The sequence below is a fragment of the Cetorhinus maximus genome, chromosome 3, assembly GCF_964194155.1.
Source record: "Cetorhinus maximus chromosome 3, sCetMax3.hap1.1, whole genome shotgun sequence".
NCBI classification, from domain to species: domain Eukaryota; kingdom Metazoa; phylum Chordata; class Chondrichthyes; order Lamniformes; family Cetorhinidae; genus Cetorhinus; species Cetorhinus maximus.
In genome coordinates, this window is record NC_135881.1 from 174,030,402 (window position 1) to 174,048,772 (window position 18,371).

Consider the following 18,371-nt stretch of genomic DNA (forward strand, 5'->3'; position numbering starts at 1 on the left):
GGCCACTATTGGGTCCCAGTTCCACAGCACCGAGGATTTTAAAATTTTCATTCTTATTTTCTATTCCATTCATTCTGTCAGTGCCACTCCAGATTTTCATTTCTTCACTATTGGCTCTGTCTTTCAGCTGCCTAAACACTAAAGTGCAGGAATTCCTTCCCTAAATCTCTTCACCTCTCCTCCTTTAATAGGCTCCTTCAAACCTACTTCTTTGGGTCCCTGCCAGAAACTCTGTTCGGGGACTATGGACTCCACCCGTCTCCCTGACAACTGTCTGAAGAGTTTGGTCACCTGTCCTAGTAACTCCTTACCTAGCTCCATCTCAAATTTTGTTGAATAACGCTCCTCTGAAGCGCCTTGGGACTTTTTGACTACGTTAAAGCCGCTATATAAATGGAAGTTGTTTTTAATGCCGGATCTGGTTTACTAACATCAAAGGTCGACATCGCTGCTGCTAAGTGATTCTTCCCTCCGCCCAATGTAACATTCCAACAAGTCGGGCGCAATTCCGATTGGAAAAATGTTCATAAGGTTGGAGCTTGCAGGTCATCGCGTGGCGTTCTCGCTGTGATTGTCAAGGAAAGGTCTATTAGTCGACCTGTCTCAATCAGCCCGGAATGCAATGTTCACCAAACCTTCAATATCATTATCGCTTGTTAAATTCATATGGGGGAAAAAAAAAGACAGGCAGGACTCAGCTAACGTGACGGTGCCATAAATCCTGATGAGAAACGAGAGACTTTCTAGTGGGGTTCTCGTTTCAGTCCGTTTGAGGGAACTCTCTCTTTCTGTGGGTCTTTTAGGTTGATATCGAATCCTGCAATCACTCGAAAAGTACAGGCTGGCGTATCTGGGCTGCCAGTGGTCCAGACTGGTTCTCTTTGACGAGATATCGTAATCTGCATTGGGGCTAATTTCAGGTCTGCTCCCTTGTCAGTGCCGGAGTACACGGCTGGCATTCTGAGCTCTTGCCTCAATGACTCGAGATGATGCCCAGATGTCCCTTGTCGTCGCTCTTGGTAGATCTTTGTTGCTTGTTACACAACCGCACCCCCCTCCCTCCCTCCCTCCCTTTTCTCTCTGAAGATCCTCGCTGTAGCCTCCGCGACCATATCCCCCAGGCTACCGGTTTCTGATCTGAACTTTATCTTTTCTTTAGAAAAAAAATGCCTCCCTTGCCCTGGGTGAGATCTGCCAGCTCCTGCATCTTGCCCCTCCAAGGGCGGGTTCAAAGGGGCTGCAAAACCAGCAAAAGGCGCGGTCAGAATGTCCTCCCCGGTGAGGACAAAGGCAAACTGCTGTCAAGGCTTCCAAACTTTATATTAAAGAAAAATCCAAGCTCCACTCTAAAAAAAAAACAGCACTCCAAAAAAAACCCAAAACACAGCAAACTCGAGCGAGATGTGAGTTGTCCTGGGGCGTGTGTGTGTGTGTGTGTGTGTTCGGCTGGGGAATGAATGTTCCTGCTCTCGGATGATGAGAAGTTAAGGCTCTGAGCGCCCGTGAGAGGAAAGAGTGCGTGAGCGCGTCAGCACCAAAGTTAAATACAAAAGCCTTTTACGCAGTGGAGAGAGGAGTTTCCTTTGTTCTACTCAGAGAGGCTTGAAAGAGATCAGAGAGAATTAACCCGCAGACACGCACTCACTCTCGATATTATTGGAGGACTTGCGGTCTGGGGCTGCAGGTGATGACCATTTCCATGCCTCTGGGGTAAGTTTTTTTTAAGGAAGATTTCACCCCCCCCCTCTCCCCCACCATGTCTTGACAGCTGTACGTGACGGTATAAAAGGAAGGTTTAAAAACCGCGCTGGAGAGAGCGAAAGTTGATGGAATGGCCTCTTTTTGATTGCAGGGGCATGTTCAGTTTAATGTCAAGCAGCCCCCGATAAAGTTTCATTTTCTTGCTTCGTTTTCCTGCCACGCTAGGCGTTGCAACATGAGCGTGGAAATGCCAGGCATATTGTTTTAAAAATATATACAGTCGGCGAGCAACAGGTAGGAAGTGAGTGGCGGACTGCAGCCTCCTTGCAGCGGCTGATATTGAACTCGGAAGGCCCTGAGCAAGTCTTTGTTCCCAGTTTGGATTCATCACACTGAAACCAGCTCTTAATTCGTCTGAATAGAGCGAAGGGTCTCAGTAACTCCTCACAGTGACTACATCGAACATGGGCTGGCATTGCATGGCTCTTCAGCCAGAATGCAAGGTGATTAGTTGGTGATTTTTTTTTTGGGGTGGGGTGGTCATGTTATGAAACAAAGATGAAACTGGCGGAAATATCATGTCTCGATTTTCATTGCTGCTCCTTGCTTGGCGCTTTAATAAGGAGTTATTGACAGTTTTGTATTTTTTTCAGGTTGAAAATATCGCACAGTCGGAAGAATTTAAAAGACGAGGGAAGGAAAACTGACAATCAAATCGAACTAGTGAAAACAAGTATTTGATCAGGAGCACTTGCGACCTTGTACCCTGTTTTACAGTAGTTAACAGCCGCCGTTAATCAACCTGGAGTCAGGATAAATATCACAACACTCCGGGCTTCATTCCCCTTCTCCCCAGTTAGTAGGCAGAACGTCAGCATTTCTGCTGTTCCTTTTGAGAATAATGTACGTTTGCGCAGGTTTGAAACTTGGGGTTGCAAAAGTTGCATCGTGTTCCTTCGAGCAACAGTTAATGCGCCAGATTGGCAATAAGGGTTCGCCTCTAAATATAGCTTCTCCACTCCAAAAAAAAAGGGGTGGGGGGCGGGCTTAAAATGTTGAGTTAATATCTAGGATGAAGAGGATTCCATACTATTCATATCGGCGGTGGACCACAAGTCGAGGTAAGGAAATGTTATGTGTAACAGCTATTACTAAGAGGGAAAAATATGCGGACATCTCTCTCTTTTGTCTGTGCTCAAAGTCCAGTGTTGGATATTTTAAGCGTAGAGATTCGTCCAGGCTCAACCTAAAAATTGCAAGTTCTTTGTTTAAGGTTGTAGGAGCGAACTGTTCCTTGAACTCATATCACTGTCAGTCTTTGTCTCTTATTCGCTTCCTCTTTCTCTTTGTCCCCCCCCCCCCTCTGTGTCTGGTTCTCTTTTTGGACAAAGAGCAATCTGAATAGTTTTACTATTTGCTTGAGAAGAATATTCAGCTTTTCGTATGGACTGCGAACAGAAGTTTGAACCTGCCTGAAATATATCTGGCACAACCTTAACACGACAAGGTACCGCAACATGTTGGTGAGCGTTCCTGGATTAACACAATCGTTTGCAATCTTTGCACTGCCGTTAAATCAGCGGAGACAGTATAAATAATAACTGCTGCTTTCCTCAGACTTTCGTCCAGAGATATTTAGTCTTTCTGCTAATTATCAAAGCCCAGTTGTAATATGGAACATTTAAAAAAAAATAGCCAAATGGTTAACTGTACTTTAGATCTCGGGTGTAGTTTACAAAGGCAGAGTTAAAACAATAGATTATAGGTCACTGTACTGACTCCGGCCAGATACATTGTATTGTCCAACCAGAATTTCACAGCATATTCTTAACTAGGTGCAAGTGAAAGTGAATTGGGATTGGGGTAAATCAGTTATCATTTTCTGACCAAGATTTGGAGCTTCTTTACTTTCCTCGGTTTTTAAACAGAGAGTTCAGCCACTCCCTGTTCTTTTGTTACCCAGAAACTCCTCGTGAGAGAGGACCATTGTTTGGCAACCGCGTTTCTCCAGTTAATAATTCGTAGATTTCGTTTTTTATAGTCTGCCTAATTGAAACATTTCATTTTTTAAACCGATTTCTATTTGTTTCCTATATAGCTCTTGTTAAAACCTATTCAACCCGGAATGAATTTTTAAGGATAGGTTGTTTGAAACTAACCTCAGCAAAAGTTTAACAAAAACGATTTCCTTTGCAATATGTCGAATGTTTATCTGAATAAATACTCAATATATTTTTGTACTATTAACTAAAGACAGGTATCACTAAGATATTTAATTTTGGAATTTATTTAGGCTATTCCAAATAGAACGAGACAGATTTCGTGTTTGCGCAGATCATGATGTTCATAACTCCCATCAAACTACAATTTCATTGATTTTCTTCAGTGTCTGCTTTACGGTCAAAGACTGGTCACATTTTTAGTTGTTACTGCAGCACTTTTCCACCCATCCGTTTTTTAAAAAAAATCTTGTGACATTTCAGTATTCGGCATAAAGAAATGGTTTGGAATGAAAGACAGTCCAGATTTGGTTCCTTTAAGCCCATTGGCAACAAATAAAATCATGTCCTAAAAAGTATGTGTGATCAGATTATTTCTGTACCCACATTGCACCTGCTGACTGGAAGTAAACTGATTTAAAAAGTTGTGAAGCAAAGTGAGTTGAGATTCCATCCCTTTGTTTAAAATGACTCACTGCCGCACAGCTAAAAATTACATTTATCTTTAAGTATCTTGGTGCAGTAAGGTCAAAACAGAGATCATATATACAGGCAAGTTTCTTTCTTTCCTTACATTTTCTCTTTTGTTCCCCAATTTTTCTCTTCTTTTCTATTCTCTTTTCTCCTACTTTTTCTCCCTCTCTTTCTTAATCTATGTTGCTTTCAGCCATAATTCAATTTAATGCTACCAGTCTACTGAAGGAATCTTAAGAGGCTGACAATAATGGAGAACATAGTACACTGTTGAGGTTTGGAGAGGGTGTGGGATATAAATGGAATTAATGCCTTGGAAGACTCAGGAGTTCAGGAAATCCATCATGTATGACATGTAACTTCTCATATATTGAAAAGAGAGGATGAATTAATTATTTCTTGGGACACTATTTATGGAATTCTTGCAAGTTCTGTATGGCGCAGTTTAACTCTTGAGACAAAATGAAATTGCCAATTTAATGCTAACTTTTAAAAAATAGAATCAGGATAGATATGACTATTTAAATAAAGACATTCTTTAAAAAACCTATTTAAAGTCACAGTATTAACAGAACTATTCCCAAAGAGACTCCATCTCAGCACCAAGTAAAAGCCATTTCTCAAATCTAAAATTAACTTACTGGAGTAATTCTTTGAGAGGGTCATTTGAAAAGATTGCTTAGCCTTGATTAAAATTGCCCTATTTATTGCAGAAACTATCAGTAAGACAAGCTGCAATCGGACAACAGTCATGTATCGCTCTCTCATCTAACTCATGAGTGTCATATCAATATTGAATCATCTTGTTATGACCATCTGAGGAGGGGTAAAGATTGACTCCCCTAACCTACCACTCCAGTTCTGGCTGTAACAGGGTTTAGTTATGAATTTAGCGAGGATGTGCTTTGCCAATACTACAGGAGTCCTACTATGTACACCTTCAGATTATAAAGAATTAACCAGACAGTTTTTTGAACTTAAATCAAAGGATGAGGCAAGTTTATTGACCCTTTGATCTGAATTTAAAAAAAAGTAAATCGTGACCCTCATTCATACGTCACACACATTCCTTGCACCCCCCACAACACACTAGTACAGTTGGTAGAATACATGGGATTGACTTAAAGACTTTTTTTACTGTTCGTGAAGAAAATAAACAATCAAACAAATATATGGTCAACTGCCCTTTGGCTGGCCTCAATGTGGTGATTCCACATTGTAGCTGTTTTGTTCAGTTTCTTCCTGGGTACAACTGTATGGAATGGATTTCTATATTTGATCCCCCAAAAGCCTTGGTTTGCAGTAGATTTTCTCTTCTTGAGTTGGTTACTCTGCAATATCCATGCACAATACTTCCAAGAGAGAGAGAAAGAGAGAGGCAGAGCTGTTTGTAGCCTCTCAGTGTATTCTTCTGATCTTTGCTCTCTGGCTTGGTAAACAGTTCTTAAGAAACCTTGCTGGCTGTATATTTGAGAGGAATTTGATTACCCTTGCTGTAATCATTGTGTTGGTTTTTGATGTCTCATCTCAGAAAGGTTTGACGAGTTTCAAGATAGTGTGAAAGCCAACAGGAAGATGGGGTCTTTCACATCCTTAGGGTATGAGGAGGGGTTAACTGTCTGTTCCCCGTCGTGTATTATGGCTGGCTAGTAGTAACCCATTGTCTTAATAAGATTAGTTTATTAAAATCCAGCCAGGAAAAAAGGCATTAGAATTTGTATCTTTTTCTTTAAAAAAAAGGCATCCTCGTAACAATCTGTGCAGCCTTCTTTTGACATATCCTAATTCATCCACCAAGAAGAAAACCCATTAATCCCCTGTTCACAGTATCCAACTGTTTCCTATCTGTTTCTGAATCATAAGTTGAATTTTCATAACTAAGCTTAAGTAACAAACTTTTAAGTAAAACTTTGTCTTAGCAGCTTTCTAGAAGTCTTGGTACACCTTATTGCTTTCTAATGTCCATTTGAGAATTCATTTCCACTTTTTAGATGTATATTGGTTGCCTACTAGGCATTATGATGCTTGTTCAACAGAAAGTTAGCCATGAATGATTTTATAGGGCACATGAGTGTTTACTTCATTGGGGCTGTTCTACTTCATGCAAAATAAAAATTAAATTAGTCAAAATGTTGTAGAAACGAATTGTCAACTGGCTAACAAATTGTTTTCTTCTGCAAGGGAAGCACTCACCAGAACATGCCTGGATGAAGAACCGATATGGATCTTTACAACTTCGAAGAGCCTAATAATAGTGGATATATGTGCATTTGTAGGCCCGCAAGCTGCACGACATTTTTTGAAGGGTTCGTCATTTAAATCTTGGGAACAATGGCTGAATCACGAGAGAATCATGAAACACCAAATGTAGGATATAATCAAACTTGATTTCTCTGGCAATTATTTTTACAAATTGGATCTGGGAACTATTTGTTATGAAGATAGTGGCATTTGGATAAATTTATTGAGCGGGATTTGGGATGAATTTCAGGTATGTCAAGTTTTTGCTTTGCTTCTCTCAATTTCTGCACACTGAAGTCAACTAAAACAATTTATTTTCTTTTAAAAATGTTTTCCTATATAAAGATTTTCACTGTCTGGTGGCGAATCATGGTGAGAAGAGAATTTAATCAGAATTTAGGTGTAGAATGAGACTACACAGGTAACAAATAATAATGTTCCTTCAGGAATTTATGTTGTTTGGTACTGAAAACCATCAGCAGCTATATTTTTTCATTTTTGTTCAGGCTTTTCTTCAATTATCTATAAATGGATTCAGTTACAACACTGGCTGCTAAGTCTGTCTTTCGATCAATGATAATGGCTATAATGTCTGTCCTTTATATAAAACTTGGGCAAAATTTTGATAAAAAGTAACTTGACATTGATCTATATATTGGCCCCATATTTGGAGCATAAAGGCAGTGGGAGGAGGAAGTTAAAGCGAATTAAAATATTTTAGGTCAATTGCATTGGCTGACTATGCAAGTTCATTAGGAAACATGAGAGACAACATCAAGTTATCAGCTTTCATTCAGTGGAGTACAGGACCATCCTTGCTGTATGCAATACTAATTACCTTCCCAATAGTTTCCTTGATGCAGTAGCGGAGGTGGGTGGAATTTAGTGCCGTCCCCCTTGGTGAGTTTGGTGGCAGATGGGATGGTGACCAAGGATCCTGCCTCCACCCTGATTAAGTCTGTGGCGGGAAGACCTATGGATGGCATTCCTGCTCTGCTGCTATTTGAGGCCCTTAATGGCCTCATTTGCTGCCACTGATATTAATGCAGTAGCGGGTGGGAGGCTTGCCATGTGGGTAGCATGTTAAACAAACCCATGTGGTGTTAATGGCAGGCTCCTGGGGAGGGATCCCTTGTTTAAAGGCACTCTGTGCCTGATTGAGGGACTCAGCATCGGCGACAGGGGCCCACTGAAAGCCAACTCCCTATCTTTGCTGCCGATCCCCACTGCCCCCTCTCCCGTGACACCCTCCTCGTGACACCCCCTCCCCCCCTCACCTGTGGTCTGGGATCCAGCGATGATACTAGGTCTTGGGTGTGTGCCATACCGTGCCTTCCGTAAAAGAGATGATGTGAGGCTCTTGCTGGCTTTCCAGCTGGTGGATGAGACTCCCGTCTCCTCCACTAACTATTGGCTGGTAGTTGAGAGAAATGCAATTGATGTACGTGGACTTCCAAAACACATTTGATAAAGTGTCATATAACAGGCTTGTGAGCAAAGTAAGAACTCATGCAATAAAAGGGACAGTAAAATTGGTTGATTGACATGAAACAGAGAATAATGGTGAATGATTATTTTTTTGACTGGATGATTGGTGTTAATCTGCTTTTCTTGATACATATTAATGACCTAGATTTGGGTGTATAGTGCACAACATTTTCAGATGACACAAAACTTGGAAGTATTGTGAACTGTGAGGAGGATTATGTTAAACTTCAAAAGGACATATTCAGGCTAGTGGAATGAATAGACAAGTGGCAGATGAAACTTAATGCAGAGGAGTGTGAAGTGATTTATTTTGATAGGAAGAATAAGGAGAGGCAATACAAACTAATGGGTAGAATTCTAAAGACAGTTCAGGTACAGAGGGACCTGGGGATATATGTGCACAGATCATTGAGGTGACAGGACAGGTTGAGAACATGGTTAATATCGCATATGCACTTTATAAATAGGGGCACAGAGTACAGAAGTAAGGACGTTATGATAAACCTGTATAAAACACTGGTTTGGCCTCAAATGGAGAATTGTCCCCAGTTCTGGGCTCCGCACTTTGGTGAAGATGTGAAGGCATTAGAGAAGGTGCAGAAAAAATCACGAGAATCATTCCAGGGATGAGGAACTTCAGATACATGGATTGTTTGGAGAAGTTGGAGCTGTTCTCCTTAGAGAACATTAAGAGGAGATTTGATAGAGGTATTCACGCAATCATGAGGGGTGTAGACAGGGAGAAACTGTTTCCATTGGCAGAAAGATTGGGAAGCAGAAAACAACAACTTTAGGTGGTTGGTAAAAGAAACAACAGCAACACGAGAAAAATCTATTTTATGCAGAGAGCATAGCATTGCTAGGTGATATATATTACTTGTAAGAATGAATGGCGTTTATGATGAATCAGACAATGCAATAGTCTGTCTCTCACTCGTGAAGCTTATATCTATTTATTGCGAAAGCCCCATATATCTCACTCTTAAGTGTGTAAGTTTATCACTGAAAGGATTTATCCAGTTCAGTACAAAATTCTTTGACTGTTCAAAGTAAGCCGTGTTTAATGATATGGTTGGATGAATCAGCAGTGGGCTGTGCTCCATTGTCCAGTGTGTCCTTGGCAAAGAGGAAGTGGATGTACTTGCCTCAAGATAACACAATTTATACGGTGGTTATTAAGTTTGACATGCAGTTGTAACATCATGCAACACCAACATTTCTAAAGTTCTAAAACTATATACTGTTCATCTGCACCAGATTTGTCTTCTATAGCCAAACTGTTGTTGTTTTGCAAGGAAGAAATTGCCTTTTTTGTTAAATGGCCATAGATCTTTTATCAAGTTTAAGAGCCCTGACAGAATGGACCAGTTTATGGAAACAAAATATAGATTGCCACTAACATCTGCTGAAGCAAATCCCAAAAAATCCAAGTTTCAACCAGACATTTATATCTGCTTTTAACAATGTGTTAGAAACACCTATCACTCCTCCTCCATTGCTGAACATCGCAGGCACAGTTCTGAAGAGATATGAATGGTTGTGAAAGAATAATACCCTCAAGATTTTCTTTTTTGAAAATATACTTTATTCATAAAATATCTGGAAGAACATTACAAAACATTTCTAAATCGCCATCACAAAAAGTACAATCAGATTCAACTTTTGCACATAGATCATGAGGTGCTTAAATACAATCAATGAATATTACAATCATTTCAATATGGTCATTACAGACAATGGTATTGGAGTTATCAACATACATCATGTTGCATCTGAGGTGCTTCAATACGATTATAATACAATTAGTATTCAATGCATACATTCATTGTGTGCCGTACAGCCCGTGGGGGTCTATCATAATTCCCAGCCCCTCGGTGCTCTATGGCAGAAAAGTCTTAGACAGCGACCTTTCTCCATTGTGCCTTTGCGGCGGCTGCCCCAAGCTTTAGTGCATCCCTCAGCACGTAGTCCTGGACCTTGGAATGTGCCAGTCTGCAACAATCGGTCGGGGACAACTCTTTGCACTAGAAGACCAACAAGTTTCGGGCAGACCAAAGAATGTCTTTCACCGAGTTGATGATCCTCCAGCTGCAGTTGATGTTTGTCTCGGTGTGTCCCCCTGGGAACAGCCTGTAGAGCACAGAGTCCTATGACACAGCACTGCTTGGGATGAACCTTGACAGAAACCACTGCATCTCTCTCCAGAATTTCTTTGCAAAGGCACAATCCACAGGGAGGTGAACAACAGTCTTGTCCCCACCACAGCCACCTCGAGAGCAACGCGCCGAGGGGGTGAGACTCCTGGCGTGTTGGAAGGATCTGACGGGGAGGGCCTTTCTCACCACCAGCCAAGCTACATCTTGGTGCTTGTTGGAAGATTCTGGCGATGAGGCATTCTGCCAAATGACTTTGACAGCTTGCCCGGGGAACCATCTGACACGATCAACCATCTCCTTTTCCCGCAGGGCCTCTAGGTCATTACATGCCGACCACTGCCTGATGGACTTGTGGTCAAAGGTGTTTCACTGCATAAATTTTTCCACGAGGGACAGGTGGTACGGCACGGTCCAACTACTTGGAGCGTTCCGCGGCAGCGTGGCCAGACCCACACAAAGGTGGCCATCAGTATGAGGGCGATGTTGGGCACGCTTTTTGCCCCTTTATCTAGAGGCTTGTACATCGCGTCCCTGCGGACACGATCCATTTTCGACCTCCAGATAAAGCGAAAGATGGCTTGGGTGATCGCCATCACGCAGGAGTGTGGAATGGGCTAGATCTGCGCCACGTACAGCAACAGCGAGAGTGCCTCACACCTGATGACCAGGTTCTTACCCACAATGGAGAGGGAGCGTCGCTCCCACAAGCCCAGTTTTCTTTGCACCATAGACACTCGCTCCTTCCAGTTTCTAACGCATGCCCCGCTCCCTCCGAACCATATCCCCAGCACCTTCAGGCCATCAGCCCTGACGGTGAAGGGGACAAAGGATCGGTCAACCCAGTTCCCAAAGAACATGGCCTCGCTCTTCCCACGATTTACCTTGGCTCCCGAGGCCAGTTCGAACTGGTCGCAGATGTGGATCAGTCTGCGCACCGACAGTGGATCCGAGCCGAAGACGGCGACATCGTCCATGTACAGGGAGACTTTGACCTGAGTGCCTCCACTGCCTGGGATTGTCACACCTCTTTTGCCCGGATCCTTTCTGATGGACTCAGCAAAAGGTTCTATGCAACACACAAACAGGACAGGGGAGAGAGGGCAGCCCTGCCTGACTCCAGATTTAATAGGAAAGCTATCTGATTCCCATCCATTGATTGAGACTGCGCTACTGATGTTAGTGTAGAGCAGTTGGATCCAGTTGCGAATTCCCTCCTCAAACCCCATTTTGGAGAGCACATCCACCATGTAGGTGTGCGATATTCTGTCAAAGGCCTTCTCCTGATCCAGGCTGATGAGGCAGGTGCCCACACCCCTGTCCTACACATAGGCAATCATATCCCTGAGTAGTGCAAGGCTGTCAGGAATCTTCCTGCTGGGCACAGTGCAGGTCTGGTCAGGGTGGATCACCAATTCCAGAGCAGACTTGACCCGATTGGTGATGACCTTGGACAGAATCTTATAGTCCACATTCAACAGTGAAATGGGTCGCCAATTTCTAATTTCCTCCCTTTCCTCCTCGTCCTTGTAGATGAGGGTGATGATGCCTTTCCTCATGGATTCTGACATGCTGCCGGCCAGAAGCATACTCTCATACACTTCTAGCAGGTCTGGGCTGATCCAGTCCCACAGAGCCGAATACAACTCAGCTGGCAAGCCGTCGCTTCCGGGAGTTTTACTCTTCTCGAAGGACTCAAGGGCCTTAGTCAGTTTGTCAGGAGTTAGCGGTTTGTCCAGGCTCTCCCATGTACTGTTGTCAAGGACCTCCATGATAGAGGACAGGAAGGATTGGGAGGCCGTGCTGTCTGTGGGCTTTACATCATACAATCTGGCATAAAAGGATTTGCTGATCCTCAAAATGTCGGACTGCGATGACTTTACTGAACCGTCTTCTTCCTTCAGGCTGCTAATCACAGAGCTCTCTCTGTGTACCTTTTGGAAGAAGAAACGTGAGCACGTCTCATCCTGCTCCACGGAGCGGACTCTGGAACGGAAGATGATCTTGGAGACCTCCGTGGCAAAGAGCGAGGCTTGCTGGCTCTTCCCCTCTTGGAGTTCCTCCTTGACATCGACCCCCATCGACTGCAGGCGGAGCAGGTTCTGCATGTTTTTCTGGAGTCAGGACATTTCCCTCTGTTCCTTTCTAGCTTTCTGGATGCCTTTGAGGATGAAAAGCCTCTTGATATTTTCCTTAATCGCTTCCCAACAGTGTGTCAGGGACTCAAAGAGGGGTTTCATGGTTCTCCAACCTTTGTAATCCCTCTTGAGCTCCTCAATGTTCCCTGGGGTCAGCAGTTGCACGTTCAGCTTCCATGTCCCCCTGCCAACCCCCTGGTCTTCCTGTAAGTGACAGTCAGCCAGCAGCAGGCAGTGGTCAGAGAAGAACACCGGTTTGATGTCGGTGGATCTGACTGTCAACGCACGGGACACAAACAGGAAGTCTATCCTGGAACAGATGGACCTGTCTGGCCGTGACCAAGTGTATCTACGCTGCGCTCCGTCTGCAGGGTTGCTGAAGACATCATGCAGCTTGGCATCCTTTACTATACCCTCAAGATTAGGGGGAAAACCCAAGGCAAGGAAAGCAAGAAAGAGGAAAAATCCAAGGTTGCTGAGAAAGGGTAGGCTTCTGTGCCCAAAATTTAGTTGATTAACTTGCTTAGATTTCCAACATCAGGTGAAATTTAGAAGTGTTTTCATTGCATTTTAAGTTTTTATTTTTACATTATAAACTTAGAATTGATTATTATATCCTGGGGTTACTGAATCTGTTTAGTCAGGGGTCTTGTGTCTCATGTACATATATTACACACGCAAGCCTACCTGACATTTGATTGGCTTAAATATCATAAAGGAATAAGTTGCCATGTAGAATGGTTAAGTTAACAATATATGTTATTGAGAAAGCAAGATGGCAGCTGAAAGCGTTTTCAAAAGGTTTTGCACCACCTTTGCTAGTTGATTGGTATTGATTGGTAACAGTTTGCTTGTACATTATTAAATCTTTTACCTACACAGTAAGATTATGGGAAACTCTTTCGAGTTATCAACAGTCACAGATTGCAACCCTTTCGAGTACAATCACAGTTCTTGGTTTCCGGGAGTGGGATATGAACCCACAACCCTTAAGTTGTACTTTTCAGTTACAGCAGTTGTGATTTGTTGCTTACTTAAGATTCATACTTGAGCCAATCGAGATAACATGACGTAGTGGATTTTGTATATATTAAAGCGTTAAAGATGCAGACTAGATGCTAAACTTCTGATAGATTTAGTTGAAAAGCTTGCATGGGGCACATTGTAAACTCAGTAAGGTTACACTGCAAATCTGTTACAATTTTGGAAATGTATTGGCAATACAAATAAGCTGACATGAAACAGTAACAAAGCATCTTTTCATTATGTCTTTAAAATTTGCTCCTCAAGTTCATAAGGTGTAACTCTTTTTTAAAAGACCTAGGGGCAGAATTTTACGACCCGCGGGCGGGTGTGCGCCTGACCTGGTCAGGCGTAAAATCGCACAAGAAAACGTCGGGCAAGAGTTCCGATGTCATCGCGCACTCACGCAATAGTCAGAAGCGCGCACGCCGACAATTAAGAGGGCAATTAAGCCCATTAATGGCGCAATTGACTCCGATTTTTCATTGGCCTGTCCAACCTTACAGTTGGCGGATGGGCGAATCGGCCAGGCGGCCTTTGCATTCTTCATCAAACCTCATCCAAGGGCAGGATGAAATTCCTGTGACGGAATAAAATGAGAATAAATTTCTGTGGACCGCATTTTTATCAGCTATATTTTCAGCTGATTGCTTATGATGCAGGGACAGCTTTTTCAGCTTTTAAAACATTTATTTCCACGTTTTCAGGTCTCCAGCTCCCTGAGGCAGCTGTCTGCCTTCAGGGAGCTTTCTCGCAGCGCTTGTCTGTGTCCGCAGAAACGTCACCGCCTGTCCTCTTTCCGCCCCCACCCCGGCAGCGCTGAGCATTTCAGCACGTGTTTCACGCTGGCCGGCCATTAATTGGCCAGCCAGCATGAAATCGTGGTTGGGGGGCCGATCGTGGTTGGCGGTCCGTTTCCCGGCCGCTCCCGGGCCTGCTGATCGGGCGTGCTCGCCAAAGGTAAAATTCAGGTCCTAATTTCCCACCAAAGTAAATGATTCATATGTATTATTTCAATATTCTTTTCAGCTATTGAAAATACCCATCAGTAATCCCTTAGGAATATAATTTACTCATTTAAAAACATTTATACCACTGTGTCCCTATTTCTTTCCAGACCATGCATAGCAGCAAAATGGATGCACAGTCATCATGGAGAAACTAAACATCCTAAATCTATTTGTGTTAGAGGAGCAAGGCAAACAGACAGCTTATGACATCACACACAAATTACATAGTGATATGTTTCTATGTGATTTACATCAATAGAACCTGGTCAGAAACAATAGGAAGAGGTTTTCATGATGACAGCATTTCTTTAAAATAAACAAAATAATGGGATGTTTCTTGTAGCAAAGTTCACCCAGGGCTCTTTCAGAGACAGTTTTTTTAAAATCCAGAGTCTTGTTTTCTCCATTACTGGTTACTGATCACAAACTTCTAAGATTATTCACTGCTCCCGGAATGAACTTACTGGTGCAATGGAAGAAGTTGATTATTTAGCAATGAAATGAGCAGGCCACAATTTTTACATGGCACTTTTGGGTTCTCAAAGAAAATCTCACCAAATCCATGCCCATCTTTCCCGGAGCTCCATGCTTGAACCCCTCCAGTTAGGTTTCTGCTTCTGCCACAGTACTGAAATAGCTGTTATCGATGCCACAAATGGAATTATCTCCCCACGTCTCTGCCTCTCTACCTTGCAGTCCTCCTTTAAGATACTCCTTAACACATACCTAGTTTGGTCATCTGACCTAATATCTCCTTGTGTGCTCAGTTCCATATTTTGCTTTATAATGCTCCTGTAAAGTGCCTTGGGATGTTTTATTACATTGAAGGCGCTACATGAAAATAATTTGTACTATTTAAATAAAACATGGTAAAAGAAGAGGAAATTAGACTCCTTTTGAAAGCTCGGTGATTTTTTGCAATGCCTAGCAGGACCGTTCGTCAGATTTGACAGCTTCTCTGTGGTGAGTGAGTTGATCTCAGCAAGGATAATGGCAGACACGTAATTTACAGCTTTCTACTCCCTGGATTAGGAAAGGGAAAATCAACCAGCATTCCTTCTCCTGATTGCTATCTAGTGAACCCCCTGATTGAAGTGAGCATGTGTGTGTAAATGGCATATGGCGACACAATTGGAGCCCTGCTGTGATGCTTTTGTGGTTGAATAACCCAATGACCAGGCTTGAGCAGAGAGAGTAATGACTATGATATGACCATAATGAAAATGATATGACTTCTCGTCCCCAACTAAAATGATATGCCAAATATTTCTTTGGGAAGATAGTACTGGGTTAATAAAATATTGTTATTTAAGACAGTGATATCATTGTAATTAATTTGAATTCAATCCAGTTACTGTACTCAAAATAATCTTGATTTTCCTGCACCCTCCACCCCACCCCCCTTCTCCCCCCACACACTCCCACGTACCCCCAAGACAAAGAAAGCTTCTCAACATAAAATATGAACAACGGAAGACAAATAGACTTTTTCTGTAAAAAGATTCTCTGTGCTGGTTTATGAGGGAATTGTAAAAGGGGTTTCACTTCGAAGTTCATTGATGTCAGGTTGTAAAAGGGACATTTATCTGAAGCCAAATTACCATCAATTTCTACCCTTGGTGGTAGAGTATTTTTAAAAAACGACTTTCTGAGTTGGGTTAGGATTCTGGAACATTTGGGCCTTAAACTGATCTAAATAAAAATGGGGTCAAACATTTCACTTGTGGGTCACTGAAACTGTTAAAATTAGTGGAGTATTTTGTTCCTGCTTCAGTTTGTCCCCTTTATGCAAAGATGAATAGAAGAGCTACATTTCACATACAATATTTCATATAAAAATTATGGGAGATGAACCTTCTAGCAAAAGCTGATTGACTTTTCCATACCTCCATGCCCACTGTAACAATTTATAAATTGAGCTCTGTTTTATCAACTCCCTTACTGTTGTCTCCAATCACTGCAATGGAAATAGTGACTTAGCAACTGGGTGAATTACTGCAGTTTGAAAGTGGCGATTGAGTCTAACTTGACAGTGAATGAACTTGATGGTTAAGGACGCTGTTAAGCCCTGACAGGGTGACTCCTGCGAGTGTCATTTCTTCATGATGTCTCCTGCCATTGGTTGTCCATACACAAATTTACCATGTAGCCATAGGCTGCTTATTTATGTTTGTACAGAGTTTGATGCTGAGCATCAATGTGACTGGATCGAAACCTTTGCTACACCTGTGGTAACATGGCCAAAAGTTGGATCAGCTGCCCATTAGGCCTCTCTTTTGACTTTCATTTCTAAATCAGTGCATTGCAGCAATTCACCAAGGTTCCTTCGACAGCACCTTCCAAACCCATGACCTCTACCATCTAGAAAGACAAGGGCAGCGGATGCATGGGAACATCACCAACTGCAACTTCCCCTTTGAGGCACACGCCATCCTGATTTAGAACTATATTGCTGTTCCTTCACTTTCACTGGGTCAAAATCTTGGAACTCCCTCCTTAACAGCACTGTGGTTGTACCTGCACCACATGGGCTGCAGTGGTTCAAGAAGTCGGCTCAGCACCACCTTCTCAAGGGCAATTAGGAATGGGCAATAAAAATGCTGGCCTAGCCAGCAACGCCCACGTCCCATGAAAGAATAAAAAAGGTGTACAATGAGTGGCTGATAGTTATTGCCCAAAGTCAAAATTATCCACAGTAAGTTTTATCTAGATTCAAAGCTAGAGCCAGAAAGGCTGATGAACTGCATTACCCAGTCCACTACAACTTTTTGAACAGAAGTTTCCTGTGCCAGATTTCTCTCTCCCTCTCCTGGAGTCATTGACTCCTTGCTGGGATATAGATTTACACATGGCCTTGTCCTCTGGTGCTTTGCCCAAATGGCATTCAGTCATCTGTGTAGGATTAGAGTGAGTGCCATGGGGTTATTCAAGGTAACGCTGCTGACAGTGCCCACACACACATTTCGAACAGGGATTGCCAGATAGTGATGAGTACCTGAACCCTGGCCAACTTTCCTCTCATGCCACCAAGGACACTGAACTCAATTTACCACCATGTTTGCAGAGATCCACTAATTGCCATAGAACAGTATCATATTTCAACCCTTGATTCAGACACACAACTGGATACACTCACTGAGCCATTGAGTGAGTCCAGCTTCAGTGAGGTATTTTAGTGAAATATTTTGCAGCCTGCTAAAGTGATACAACCTGTTCAAATATTTGCTAGAAACAAAGTCAATAGCTCCATATTAAATTCACCAAAGTTGTATTCCTATATAATGCAGCAGTTGAAAGACTACTTGACATTTTCCTGCTTTACCATGTGAGGACTAAGCAATCTGCCTGTTGTGTTTCAAAATGTGTGAAACATATGGGGATATTACTTTCAAGTAAGCATTTAAAAGTGGCTGAACAAAATTTGTCAGAATTGAATAAATGTGATTTAAGTCGATTGTGTAGTATTATCAGATGTAGATGCACAGGAACTCATCAGATATTGAACCTAGATCAATTCTGCTTTAGTTTGCTAAATGTTTTAAAGCAATTAGTTTTGACACTATTTCTACATACTTGCATTCTGTTCAAGTGGCTTTAAGCTATTTCCTTTACAGGACTAGGTTCAGAATAGACAAACATTTGAATTTTGCTCATTTACTCATTATTTATTTATTATGACTACTTAACTAGGGTGAAATTCTTGGGCTTTTGAAGCATGTGTTGAAGGAATCCCTGGAGTTACCATATAGACACTCAGCAGAGCAAACACCACATCTGTATTACCGAGGAAGAGAAGATGGGTTGTAAATGAATTGTCAAACATGGTGACTGTTATAGATGTTAACATTTTGAACAGTTTAGTGCAGGTTCATTGGCTGAATCAGTGCAGAATGGTTTCATGTAAAATTGCTTCAGTGGTGTAAA

General features: G+C 42.3%; 1 long non-coding RNA gene across 1 annotated transcript in view; it reads left to right on the forward strand.

The window, feature by feature from the left end:
• Positions 1-1,151: 1,151 nt before the first annotated feature.
• Positions 1,152-18,371, forward strand: part of LOC144679049 (uncharacterized) — a 138,951-nt gene continuing 121,731 nt past the window's right edge. Inside the window, exons 1-3 of the long non-coding RNA XR_013576234.1 lie at positions 1,152-1,710; positions 2,355-2,822; positions 6,576-6,885. This is a non-coding gene — a long non-coding RNA (uncharacterized LOC144679049). The remainder of the gene's footprint in view (positions 1,711-2,354; positions 2,823-6,575; positions 6,886-18,371) is intronic.